General features: G+C 40.9%; 1 protein-coding gene across 4 annotated transcripts in view; it reads right to left on the bottom strand.

Annotated features, from left to right (window-relative positions):
- usp2a (ubiquitin specific peptidase 2a) overlaps positions 1-13,870 on the bottom strand; it is a 55,870-nt gene extending 42,000 nt beyond the window's left edge. For 2 of the 4 annotated variants that reach the window (XM_034097508.2, XM_034097511.2), the window contains exons 1-2: positions 11,778-11,870; positions 10,920-11,035 (exon numbers count right to left, since the gene is read on the bottom strand). The gene's annotated coding sequence lies outside the window, so the exon portion shown is untranslated. Of the gene's footprint in view, positions 1-10,919; positions 11,036-11,285; positions 11,327-11,777; positions 11,871-13,634 lie in introns of those variants that run through there. The other 2 variants (XM_034097509.2, XM_034097510.2) reach the window with 2 other exon arrangements.
- Positions 13,871-14,496: the final 626 nt, after the last annotated feature.

The following is a 14,496-nucleotide window of genomic DNA, read 5'->3' as shown; positions in this document are numbered from 1 at the left end:
TCAGAGCAGACTGGGCTCTGGTTTCAGACAGAGGGTGAAAAGAGGTGCTGCAGCACAGGCTGTCAAGATCTGTCTTTATTGTATTTTGTCTTGTCTTTTTCTGTCTTTTGTTTCATGTTTTATTTTGAAAGGTCTTCACCTCCTGTCTTGCCTGTTTCTGTCTGCGTTGTGTCTTGTCTCGATCTGTCTTTGGTTTTCTGTTTGCGTTGTGTTTTGTCTTTAGATCTGTCTGTGGTTCCCTGTCGTTAGTTTCCCTGGTGTGTCTGATTACCCGATTGTGTGGTGTCCCTGTGTTTTCTCCTCCCTCCTCACCTGTGTCTTGTTTGTATGATTAGTCTTGTGTGTATTTAAGTTCTGTTTATTCTGTCTGTCTTTGTCGGTTCGTCTTGTGTTTTGACTTGGTCTTCGGTGAGTGTTCTGTTCTGTCTTTGTTTCTAGTATAGCCTTGAAATAAAGGAGATCTTTTTGACACTTTAATCTGCATTTGGGTCCTGCTTCCTGCACACACCGTAACACAGGCAGTATGAGAAAAATAAAGAGCTTTTTTTTAACATGAAAGCATGGAGACATGTCACAGTAGAGGCACTACATATTAACACGATAGGATATCGGATATGCATAATAGGGCCCCTTGCTGCCTATATATATAGCCATTGACAGCGCATGGCTGGTTATACATGCATCCTTTACCATAAGCCCACATCACGCAACTCAAAGAGCATGACATACAATCCAGTAGAGACAGATCTGGAGTGACATAATTAGTACTAGCTAGCATGTTTGCTGATAAACTAATAATGCTTGAGTTAATGCTCAACCAAGGCACGGCAAAAACATTTTTTTAACCTATTGGGACCTCCAACTCCAACCCTATTCTAAAATCAAGTAGATAAATATAAACATGTAAAATAATCTCTCCTGACTATTATGACATCTCAAATAGCAAATCCCCCCTCTCTGTCTCTCGGTGTAGTGTGTGTCTCCCCCGGCTATAATGGGACAGTCCGGCAGTCGGAGGTGAGCAGGCAGAGAGCACAGTGTGTTCCTGTCGCAGCTGAGGCTCTTGTTCACATGCTCAGCAGCCAGAGTCTGAATAAATAAAAGTATCTGGTGTTGCTGATCCGTGTTGAGTTCAGTGAGGGAGGCTCCTATTTCTTTAACCTGTCTCTCTCCTCTCTTCTCTCTATAACTCCCTCTCCCTTCCTCCTCGGCACCCTGCCTTCTCTTCCGAATGCACCTACTTCCCTCAATGTAATTTCCCCTCCTTCTGGGTCTCGATCGCTTTCTCCCTCTGCATCTCTCTCTCTGTGACCACGGCTTAATCAATAATTCAGCATATGGATCTGGAGAAGGCAGACAGGCAGCGTGTTGGAGACAGGCCAACACACACCGCTGGCCAAACACACACAGGCCAGGCAGGCGGCTGTTCACTTATTGCTCGGCAGGCTAATAGCACAGAGGCCCTGCTCTAAGTCAGCTAGTTAAAGAAAGGCTTGGTAGATGCACTTGGTTGGTTTTGTAATGTTGCAGCAGCAGAGGGTATTTTGTATGATATGTTCAGAGGGTATTTTTGGCTGTGCAATGCCAAAGGAAACAGTCAACACTCTGGCATTAGCCATTATCAATTTTTGTATTTGTTGGTGATGAAAAATCGGACAAAAAGATGTAAGAGCCATGCATATCAGAGGTGGTGATTTACGTTGTCCAATTGTTTATATTTTAGTATTTGTTTATAATATTGCTATTTTGTGATCAATTATGGGTTGGATTGGTTGATGGGCTGAACTGAATCACCTGTTCACCTGACCAATTAGCTTTCACTGTGCATAATGCATTATCCACACACTTATAAAGCACTACTTATAATACCTGCTTTTCACAGTGTATCATCTGAATTATAAGTACTCTTAAGTATTCACAATGCTTTATATCAATCATTATGACAAATAATAAAGCATTGTATAATGACTTAGAAGGTTAAAGGGTAGAATTGCTGCTAAGTCACTTAGGTTTTCTGCAAGGATCATAGTGTATAACTCTCATAGTTAGCAATGCATTATAAAAACGGTCATAATGCATTATAATGTGATTTGGAGTTACTCAACTGGTATTTGGATGCTTTCAATGAGTAATAATATACATTCACATACACTATGACCAGGTTATATAATAAGGTAGTTTAATATTTCAGCTTAATAATAACTATAAAGAACTTTATCATGTTTTATGATTATATTTAAAGTGGATAACTTTATTTATACAGCGCCTTTAGATTAAATATTATATATTATAGTGGTTATTTTGAATTATAATGTGTTACCACAAAATTATCTCAAATGGAGGTCTGTGTTTTCATTGGGGATCAGCGATATTTTGGAACTGGCGAACCCTGGAAAGCGTCTCTGAACCCGAGGCACCACCACCTTGGCCTTGGTTCAACCTCCGACCTTAGGCCAGCTGCTTCCCGCTACACCTCTCTGTAGCCCCACAGCTGAGGCGCAGCCAGCGACCCGGGGCAGCGCAGCCAGCGACCCGGGGCAGCGCAGAGAAACAAGCTCGAACTAGCCTGGTGGGCGAGCTGAGTGAAGTGCAAACAGCAAATCACGCCCGTGGGAGTAACACCACCACAGTAGTAACCAGTAGTTACCATAGCTACTGTGGCAACATGCTGCATTTGTTTTCTTGCTACCGACGCACAAAGGACTTCGAAGTAGCAGCCGGCCAATATACACTACTATCAGAGCTACAGACTGGTGGCTGCACATTATGCTCTGTAGTCCTTTTCTTTCTTTAGAAAACCCTCCAAGTCATGAGAAAAATGTACCTACGTGCTGCTAGAGAGTTATAGAACAGGATAAGATAGAAACACAAATGAGAAGTCAAGGGAAATAGAATGTGAAAGTGTGAAAATACGACATTCTACTTATCTACTACTTTGAAATAGAAAACGGAGTTGTAAATGGTATCAGGCAAGTGAAAATGTCTACTTGGAACCCAAGTGTTGATAAACCAAAAGAAGAAATTGGGAATATTAATTTCGAACAGCAGTGTCAACGATTTTCCGCATTAATTCAATCATTCAGCTTTATTGCTATGTGCCAATGCCTTGAATTAACTTTAACTATTGCCCTAATTTGATTACTCTGTACAGTATGTGTGTGCATGTACATTATGTAAACATAGTTAGTGTAGCTAGAAATATATATACGTTTTTAAGTTTTAAATAAAATAGCAAACACATTTAGGAGTATACAACAATAAGCTTTACTATACGTTAAATTAAAGTTTATTTATTGAATTACCAAAACACATGGTTAATTGTAATTTCGGTCGATATACAAATGACAACTATCAGGGTAGGATTTTGGACATATTGCCCATTCTCATACGTGAAATTATAACATTTTACTACTATGAAAGCGCTGGTTGGTCTGCCAAGCTTCTACTAATTCTGAATAAAGAAAGCTGTCACCAGAAGTGGCTGCTGAGCGCGGTGGGAGAGAGGAGTTCAGCAGCTGACTGCTGGCAATCTTTGGCAAAGGGCTGGAGAGATGAGCTTTCACTTACTGGGCAGGTTTCAGAGAGCCAAGCTAAACACTTTTTAGGAACCAAGCTGTCACTACCTGGAACTGAATTCAAGAGACATCTAAATACAAAGACAACAAATCTAAAAACAACAACAACAGAACACTAGCAACTACTGGTTAACATAAAAAGGGGAGGGACATCAACAGTGATCAGGTGAGCTTTGACACTGGGAATATGCAGAGTAAATTGTTACTTTAAAGCTGATTACTAAATATTTGTATTAAAATAATTGAATAAAGTGGTGAAGGAATAAGTCCTTAAACCCGGGAAAACAATTGCTTACCCTCGTCTTGAAGGCAAAGGTATTTTTTACGTGGTTGTGTTTAGAAGCCTGAAATAACGTCTGTGGTTAACACAATCCTGATAGATTGTTTCCCTTTTTAGCTCAGCGATTTGGTTGTACGGTTTTCAAAGCTCTCATCAACCTATTGAAGTTGAACTTACTTTCACCAGGTTGAATGATCTAAAACTACTGATAAGTAATTTAGAGAGAGACATATTAAGTTTAGAGATTTAGCATATCATAAAATACGTTGAGCATAATATGAACCCTGAATAGTTCATCTCAACTATCTTCAATGAAAAAATACTTGATGAGATAAAACTGATGAGGGCCACAGAAAAACTGCTTTTCTCTTGTTGGTTTTGATTGGTTCTACTATCTCGCTGAATTGCGCTTCTGTTGAAAATCCATCATTCTAATTAGTCAGTGCATATTATCCTCCCAGGTCTCCTCCAAGCCTATTAAAGAGCAGAGCCTATCTCAGAGCAGTAGGGGAGTGTGTGTGATGACGCAGGACGCCGTCTCTGCCGGACCCCGAGGTGACACTTCATGAATGTAACATCAGCATGGATCCTCTGGTGATTTGGACCGATAGCATGTGTGACTGTGTGGAGTGATGTACTATAGTAAACACAATTAAAGTAAGTTAGGTTATAGTAAGTTCAATCAATTCGATTTTGTATCCATTTTTTTACGTCACAAATGTACACAGTACATCACACACTATCAGTGTACAACGACTCCTTGGCAATACAGAGGAGGCTAACCAGCACCTCTCTATAGCCGCGTTCACACTGCGGTACTTTTCCCACAAAGGTTCATGCGAACTTAGTTCATGATCGCGTTCACACCAAAAAGAGCCGGTACTAAAAGTAGTTCATGCGAACCTTTTTACCCCCTCGAAAGTCCCTGCTAGAGAGCAGGGACTTTCGAGCGGCTCTTTTTTGAGAAAAGAGCTATATTCCTGATTGGCTGGGCGAATTGCAAACCACGCCCCGTAAAACTCTCAAAAAGTTTTGTGAAGCCGCCATTTTATTATCCTCGCATTAGCATTATTAGCATTAGCCCAGCGCAGAAACGCAGAGAGACTAACTTATGGCAACACAAAATAAAACATGGGAGCGGTGGAGATGAGGAGGTGTCGGCGTTCTGGCGATTTACTCGGAAGGCTTCAGTAGAAGCTGCTGGGACTCCCAGCAGCTTCTACTGAAGCCAGTCCCCAACTCCGGGGACTTCCGGCCGGGGACTTTGGGCGGCAGTCTTCGCCGTGAAGTGGTTTTCGGCCTGCCAGTAAACCCAAAGCAGAAGAAGAAGAAGTGACGTCAGCGGCTTCATTTGCCTAATCCACCCCCAGGGACTTTTCCGGTGTGAACGCGATCTGTACTTAGTTCATGCGAACTAAAGAGTTCGCATGAACTAAGTTCGCATGAACCTTTGTGGGAAAAGTACCGCAGTGGGAACGCGGCTTATGTACCAAGCTGAACTCGTAAATGATGTGGCCATTTAGAGTAGAATACACAATAAAGAAGGGTATGCTTTAAGCTGTATTAACATGATACAGTATGTGGTAAAAGTGCTCTCTTGTGTTACTATGCAGACAGTGGTGCAGCCCGACTCGGCGTTAGCATTACAATCGCCGCCGCGCACCGCTCAAAATTGATGCGGAGAAATGTGTTCACGGTTCAAAGTATTTTAACTTTGTTTACCAATGACCTTTCAACAGGCAGCCAATCAGATGGCAGCTGTAAGTAACGCCACAAGCTAGCAGGGGATGTATCCACAGAAACTAAACTAACTCAGGGTTGCCAACTTTGGGTACCTAGCTGGAGTGAGATTTTGATATCATGGGTTTAATTACACATATGCGCACTAAATGACTGCTATCGTGTCAGCAGCGGGACCTTAGCATATATATAGGATATATATACAATATATACAAATACACAATATTGGACACAGACTATAAAGGACACACAGTTTCATTCACTAATGAAAGTCAAACACATGTTTGTTTCCACTGTTTTATTGTGTGCCTGTCGCGATAAGCAATTCATTGACTTATCGTACGATAAATAAAAATGAACTCGATAAATTCCCATTTACATGAGGAGGTGACTAGCAGTTTGAAAGGATGTACTTGAATATATATTATCTTTATGTCAGGGGTCTAAAATGGTCATGCAACGATGCCGACAATATTATCGTTTATCGCAATCATTTCTGGGAAAATGTATCCAACAAAATTAATTATCTTGAGAGGCCTATACATGAAACACACACACACAAACAATCTACAGACTTACTCCAAACTGCCAAATATATTAATTAACACACTCTCATATACTCTTTGACTCTATTTTGGCCTAGTAGAATAGTAGAACACTAAGCAGCAGACTTTTTACTTTTTATCATTTATACTGGATCTCAGATCTGCGCATGCGCAATACGGGTCGGGGGATTGACTAACGGCTTCCACTGCTCCGCTATCTGTTAACGTTGTTAAGAGTGGTTGGGGCGGGGAGGGAGCGGATCGACAGCTTGAGCAACTGTCAACTCAACATTGTAAATAATCAACCAAAAACGATCGCCGGTTCATCTTGTTTTTGGCGTGAGAATAGTTTGGGCAGCGTGAGAGCGTGAGATTGAGAGTGAAAGCGTGTGTCACACGCCAGATGCGTGAGAGTTGGCAACCCTGAACTAACTAGCAGTTTTTTTAACACAAGACTGAGTGAGCAAATTGTGTATTGTGTAAATGAAGCCCAGATTGACAAGTCACTACCATTGCGACTTATCAATATAAATAGAGACATCTCAATCATAGACAAACTAAAATACGGAAGTAATCCTGTGATGTCCCTAATAGGTTTGTGCCATTAAGTCGATGGATCCAGCTAATAATAAGTCCCTTTCGGCCCTACTATTAACAAAACGGGTAAGTTATGTAAAAAGTTGGCTTCACTTCTGCTCTATAAAGCTCTTTACACACCAAGCCGATTTTCGGCGTCGATAGATGTCGGTATATGTCGGGCCGTTGATGAGCGCCGTGTCGCCCTACTCAGATTGGTGTGTACTGCACTCCACTGATTCGACATGTTGAATCGGGAGGCTGTCGGCCAAAGAAATCACTCTGATTGGCTGTTCAGCTTAGCGAATCAGTGCATGAGAAGCGAAACGGAAGTGAGGGACCCAAACAAACTATTAAGAAGGCAAATCTGAGATTTCATTTAACTCCAGCTCTCGACACAGGTTCGGGAAAGCCTCATGAGCTTCTCGCTGTAGAGTGAAAATGGAGTTGTTGTTTGTTGTTTGCTTATGTCACGCAGTCTGTTCTTCTTCTCTCGGTTGTCACGCAGTCTGTCTTCCGGTTGTTGCAGTTCGTACGTGCTACTTGGCCGTCGGCTGAAGTCTTTGCGGTGTGTTCCAGTGCGAAACATGGCCAAGACGCAGGAGTCTTTGGGGTCAGTTTGGTGTGTAAGAGGCTAGACAGCTAGCAGATAGTAACACACCTTGACTAGCTGCTTTCACTGCAAGGCTCTGTGCCAAACCTAGTGGTGAACAAAGAAAATATTGCATATCATTTGAATGCAGCTTTACCTTAAAAAAAACTGAGGACATTCTATCGTTACCATCACCGCAATATAAAACAAAACAGCAGTAACCGCTTAAGCTAACACAGAAAACAATGCAACACAACATAGCCGTAGTGTTCCCATAATGGACAATGTTAGACATCAACATGGTGGCTATTAGGGGGTCTCTGGGCAGTGCTGGGTTTGGCCGGGTCTTACAGGAGGCTATATATACCCTGAAATGTGAGCGGATAAGAGACTGCTGATGTCTGTGAGGGCCACACTGATGCCTCTGCCCTTCTTTTATGCCCACTACCACCTCAGTGCCAAGTGTTTCATATTAAAACAAGACTAACAAGGCCATAGTTGCACATTATCCAGCGTTCCCTAGCTACTGGTGCGACACTTTGATACCCCTACAGCCAAGTTTAATGAGTTTCAGTGCGTTGCTGTACTGTATACCGTAATATCATGAATTCACAGCTACATACAAAGACAAATCTAACTGGCACACACACATTTTAGAATTTCATGTAAAACCACTAAATTAAAGTGGACATAAAATATCTGCCTAATAACTGTTCTGTAAAGATTATATGCTATTGCCCTTCAGCACTGCCCTTCAAAGCTCCATGTTCTGACTATATAGCTCTGTTACCTTTCATTTCCTATCCTTGGCCAGACTTTACAAAAAACAAATAAACTCCAAAACACAACATTTTCGTTTCCACTTAAATGTTTTGCCACAAGGAAGTTCTTACCTCTCACTACATGTCTTTGCTACACAACCACTTTTCTACAATATCAAAACCAGGATTGGAGCAGCCAATTAGCATTACCACCATCTGTTGGTGACTCACATGAGAGCATATAAAAGCAAAAGTGACCTCAGAGATGACGCAATCCACACTTTTGGTCTGTACAGCTCACTGGCACACTTCTTTATTCATTCAACTAATCATTTGGTCAATTAAATGCTTTTAATATTTAAAACACCAATCAATCAGAGCAATTCCACTGAGAGATAGGCATTAGAAACACACAAGTGGCTTAAAGCAATTAGTGGTTTCAACACAAGCACCTTGTTCCGGTACTTGACTATGATTGGTCGAGCCGGCCAATGTAAAATGATTAGAGCTGTGACTACATTACAACAGTTTCAACGCACCAATTAGTCACTTGATGTGAGAAGAGGTCAGAAAAGATGGACAGGATAGAGGAGGAAGACACTTACTTAAATGAAGTATAGCAGGATGTTAAGTAACACAGAGACAACATACCATACTAAATACTCTGGCACAGTAGAGGAGATGTGCACCCCGCCATAAAACCCAAAGAAAAAGAAAAGGAAGATTGCCAAGAAAGGACATATGCTTAAATGAATGCACAATAAACAAAAAAGGAACAAAGGGATGATATGTTGTGTGCCTAAAATGCCCCCTTAGCTCTTGTAAAATCACGTAATCACGGTTTATGGCTTAAATTAATTTGTACTTCCTCAACACACCTCAAATCTATTCAAAAGTGCAATATAGCGGACCTGGTTGTAAATGATTGTCAAGTGTCAATACCACTCATTTTGTTTTTTATGAACAAATATATTGTTTATGGAATATTTCAAAGAACCCCCCACCCCCCCCCCCCCCGGCTGGGTTTTGGTTGAAAATGTTGATGGTTAGATAGAAAAAATAGATCACCCTTTCTACTTTATCCAATATTTCTTACTTAGTCTTCGAGTAAAGGTGCAAACGTTACCGCTGATAAATGTACATATAGGTCCCATGTAAAGAAATTCCATTTGTAATAATAAAGCAGGTCAAATTGCTATTCTAATACTTTGAAAACAATACAATGCTCAAACCATTACACAAAATCACATGTTCCCTATTCAGAAACTGCCTGCGAGCCGGCAGGACTTCAGTAAAGTTGTGATATTACAACTATATCATTTTCATAGCTTTAAACATTGTAAATGCATTGCACATTTGCAGTGAATGACATAAGAGGAGAGGAGGTAAACATGGATTGAAACACCACAGAAAATCGAATTCTCAGTTGGACAACTCTCGACATCTAAAACAGAACAATGAGCCACAACTCTAATAGAGTTTATAGAAAAGCGCTATATAAGTCTCATGTATTATTATCATTATTAATGTTGCTTTTTAATGCATCATAACATACTGTATGTGTTTTATGAAAACAATTCTTCTGAAAAGTAAGTACTGTACGTCAGGTGTTATTTTAATGTATTACAAAGTAAATGTTTTCCTCTGGATTGTACTGGAGTAGAAGTAAGTGAGGTAAATGTAGCTTCAGTGTTGCACTTGAGCAAATACAGTCTGCTTGTTTCCACCACTGGCAATAAGCTAATTCCGGCTGAGGTATTGATTTATTATTTTTATTCCAATAGTGCTATACTATACCAATACTACTTTTAAGCAGCTATCCTTTGCCAATTGTATGGTGTTTTAACCTGCTTTACAAAAAAAACGAAATATAGACGCCTTTTCTTCATTGGTTCCCCGTCACTTGATTGACTTTTAAAATGTGACTTCTGACAAATTGGACACAACATGTCAGGCATTTCTGTATTTGAAGGGATTGTTGTGCCCTCTGACTTTGAGGAGGAGCTTCAGATCACCTAAGTAGCCATTTCTAACAGTTCAGAGGTCAAGGCCGAAAACAGGGGATACTTGCTTTTGTTGCTTCTTAAGCTCCTAAACAGCCAACAATTTTATATTTGTATTTTGTGCATCTACTGTGACATGTTTCCATGCTTTAATGTTCAAAAAGGTCTTCTTTTTGTTCATACTGCTTGTGCTGCAGCACCTCTTTTCACCCTCTGTCTGAAACCAGAGCCCAGACTGCTCTGATTGGTTAGCCGGCCAGCTCTGTTGAGATTTGTCAACCGCTAAGAGATGTCCCGCCCCTCAGCCTATCACGTAAAATGTGTTTGAGCACTAGCCAATTGAAGCACAAGTGTTACATAGGGATGTCATTATGTCACAGAAGTAAGCAAAGGTTTACAATGGAAGCCTTTCAGGGGGGGGGGGAGAAACTCCCTCTGGGGGGAACACAGGGATTTTAGCCTTTGCAGACCATTGACATGAACATAAACCTACAAAAGACACTAGAGGAAAGGGAAAACCCCAAAAAGAATAGTTGGGTCCCTTTCAAAAACACACCATGAAACCCATTTGTTTTCTCTGGCCTTCTCCTGCTTGTGCAGACCAACCTGTTGGACAACGCTTTCCAGCATCACGAACACCTTTGCTGTAACCTCAATGCCTCATTAGAGTCACAGTCTAAATGCTGTAAACGGAGAAGGAACTGACACATAGCATCAACCTTTTGTTAGTAATTTCTCTGAGTCATTTATAAGCTAATAAAACACAACACACAACTAATGTGGCTACTGTTTTCTTACTTTCTGTGTGTGTAAAAGTGTTAAATGTGTGTCTAGTTAAATGACCTACCGTTTATGTTTCAGTGTGTCAGTCCTCGCGGGCTGTGATGGCTCTTGGGCAGCTCATCCTACTGTTGCTACCCCGCAGTGTACACACACGCACTGGCTTTCTGACGCTGATCACTCCTGTGGAAACACACACATATGTTACATGACATGCCACTCAACCCAGAGGACACAAAAGTAAACAAACAACATTGAAATACGATTAATTTGTTTCTGTTTTACAAACACATACAGTATCATTAGATCGTTAGCTGTCAAACATATCAAACTATCTGACACAAAACCCAAGCCCGATGATAGCAAATGCTGAACCTTAGAAATGTTATATTCCCAACAGGCCAATAAAGTAGCAAAGCTAGCAGAAACCTACGTCTCCATGATCTGTTTGGGCTGTCTCTATCAGAAAACAGTTTGACTTTACAGAAAACACGTTCAGCTCGAAGTGACTCTACAGGCCGACGGTCAACACATTCTCCGGATTTCATACCACCATGAAAGATTGAGGATGTATCCTTTGGCACGTATTATCAAATCCGGAAAAGTTGCTCAATTATAAAGCATGGGGAAAGAGAAAGTTGATAGTTTGACAGCTTTAGGTGACGATTTCACAACCAGCTACATGTTTACTATTCAATGCAAACACCTATATCATCTGTAGGCATGCTACTGTACACTCAAGGAGTTGATCACGGGTTCTTAACTCATGCTAGAAAAATCCAGAACTTTCCGAAACATTACCCCTGTCCTCTATTATTTTCTCCTCAGGAAGACATGGCCTACAGCTGAGCAAACAGCACACACAGCATGCATTCAACTGACAATCAGGTAGTTAAGCAGTGAAGTTGGTTAGTTAGAGCCTCACCCTTGTAGTTCTGAGTGGCCAGGCCGATACACAAAAAGTAAAGAGGTGCTACTTGGGAGGCTGTGGCTCCGGAGTGTGAGAGGATAGTATGAGCACAGCGATCCAGAATGCCACAGATCAAGTTACAGAGCCGGTAAATATAGCAGGCGCCTATGACCTCTACAGGTCACTTAACACTCAGTGGCATTCCAAATGGCTATATCACTAGGCATCAAGTCCAGTGCACTACCGTAGCCAGCAGATTGGCTTCTTTAACGGGAGCTAACATCTTAAATGAATGGCATGATTCAGTAGATGTAGTCACTTTGCATTCCTCAAGTAATAGTGCTACTTCATAACAATACTGTACCAAACTGCCACACTAGGGCATGTGTTGGCAGCAGAGGTGGAAGAAGTACTCAGATCTTGTATTTGAGTAAAAGTAGAAGTACCAGAGTGTAGGAAAACTCTGTTACAAGTAAAAGTCCTGCATTCAAAATGTTACTCAAGTAAAAGTTCAAAAATAATTAGCATAAAAATCAACTTAAAGTACCAAAAGTAAAAGTAATCTTTATGCAGATTGGCTCATTCCATAATAATACATATTATATGTTTTGATTATAATTATTGATGCATTAAAGTGTTATCAAAGCTGGTAAAGGTGCAGCTAGCTTTAATGACTTTGAATACATCAGGGTAGCTTGTGAATTTACTTTAGGTGCAACTAAAGTCTTATTTAAGTGTTAATTATATTTCACATCATGAAACCAAATCTGTAAAGTAACTAAAGGTATTACATACATGTAGTCTAGTAAAAGTACACGATTTACCTCTGAATTGTAGTGGAGTAGAAGTACCAAGTATCACAACATTGTAATACTCAGGTATACTTGAGTAAATGTAATTCGTTACTTGACGACACTGGTTGGCAGTGACAGTAGTTGAAAAACTGGTGTATGAAAAAAAAATACATTACCAGTACCGAATCAAGAATTTTCTAGCAAAGCAAAGCAGTTGAGGTATGTGTGTATTAGACAATGGAAAAACACAGAGTGGTGAACGGTCTCTGTGCGGGGTATAGCATTACATGACGCTGGGAGGAGATGGGACGACACTGGCACAGAAGCCATACTCGCTGCACTGCAGTGTGTCCGTTTTACATGGGGCTGAACAGACTCGTTTGAGGCAGATATCTATGTATTTGAAGTATTCCGCATAAAGTATGGGGAAAACGTTATTCAGTATTAAATAACCACTTAGACACAAGAGCGTTGCTCGGTAATGGCAGGTTTGACAGAGGAGGCTACAGAAGGGGGCGGAGAAGAGATTGTATTAGTGAAAACCATGGCGAGATCCTTTAGACTGAGGTAGCAACGTGCAAAGTTAAGACAACGGTCAATACCTAAATAACATGGTAACTTCGTCCATGTACCGTGGGTGGACGTCCCACATCGGCTAACTAGCTTATCTCGCTAGCCTCCTCAAATATCCACTGAGTAGAGACTAGAGAGCCGCGGTGTGACGCGCCAGTGTTCACAGAGCACCGCGCCAAGTGTGTGAGAACTGTGGCACTGCACATTTAACGGTGAATAACGGTAGCTTGGCCCTTTAAACTTAAAGAGTTGATGTTATATGGCCTCCTATTATACACAACTTTATGAAGTACGCTTACGTTACCTGTCTTGAAACTGAAATGTTCCTGAAATAAAGAGCTGTTTCGCAGTCATGGTATGCCAAAAACATCTGAGTGACTTATTGCGACTTCTATAATGTTTATACAGGTGAAGTAATACGGGAGTTTGCTTATGTCCATAGGAGAGCACAGCAGCACTCAGTGTTATGGTGGTGTGTCCGAGGCACCAAACTGCATTCACTCACCTCACAGTTGGAGACCATCCCGATCCAAACAGGCAGCGAAACGCCCCCAAAAGTATCGTTTTGGCTGGTTAGTGTTGCTTTTTAGACCATTACATAAGTTGCTGTGACGATAGTGTTGGATGTAGAACTACATCGCCATGGGGTTTGAATTAAAACCACCGCTGGTATTCAGCCATATCTTCTATCCCCTTGCAGTTGTAGAGTTTTTCTGCAACCAAGTAACGGTTCTGTTAGCTTTAACGGTGACGTCAGTCCGGTAACAGAGCTAATTTTCGGATTGGTTAATACTTCCTGTGAGCGTCACAAGCCAGCGCAGTGACCTGCCTCCTACACCGTCACCATAGTGACGAACGTAAACATCAGAAATTGCTTTCATTGAAAAAAAATGTTGCTTTCATGGTTATGGGAAATATGAGATCTTCATACCAATAATAATTCATACACACCTAAGATGTGTCTTTGTGGTTCAAAGAACCACAATATATACTGTTCAGGTATTTCCAGTGGTAAATACAACCACAAATAATGCTTACTCCGCTAAATTAATCTACATGTGGCCATATTTGGTAGGAACTAAAGTAAATCAATGTTGTTACTGTAGATGAAGTGCAATCACCTAGAGCAGGGGTGTCAAACTCAAGGCCCTGGGGCCAAATCCGGCCCTCGACTTCATTTTATGTGGCCCGCAAGAGCTTGCAAAGAATATAATACGTTTATTATATGGTTACATGCTACTTTACAGTATGTCTATATATGTTCATTTTAATTCATTTCTTATTTTACAGTTATTTATCATTTTTTAATCTTTGATTTATCCTTAATTTTATGTGTGAATCTGTGCTGTCCTGTTTTTCAATTTTAC

The sequence above is a fragment of the Pseudochaenichthys georgianus genome, chromosome 13 (genome assembly GCF_902827115.2).
Source record: "Pseudochaenichthys georgianus chromosome 13, fPseGeo1.2, whole genome shotgun sequence".
Lineage (NCBI taxonomy): Eukaryota > Metazoa > Chordata > Actinopteri > Perciformes > Channichthyidae > Pseudochaenichthys > Pseudochaenichthys georgianus.
This window is presented reverse-complemented; position numbering and strand designations above follow the sequence as displayed.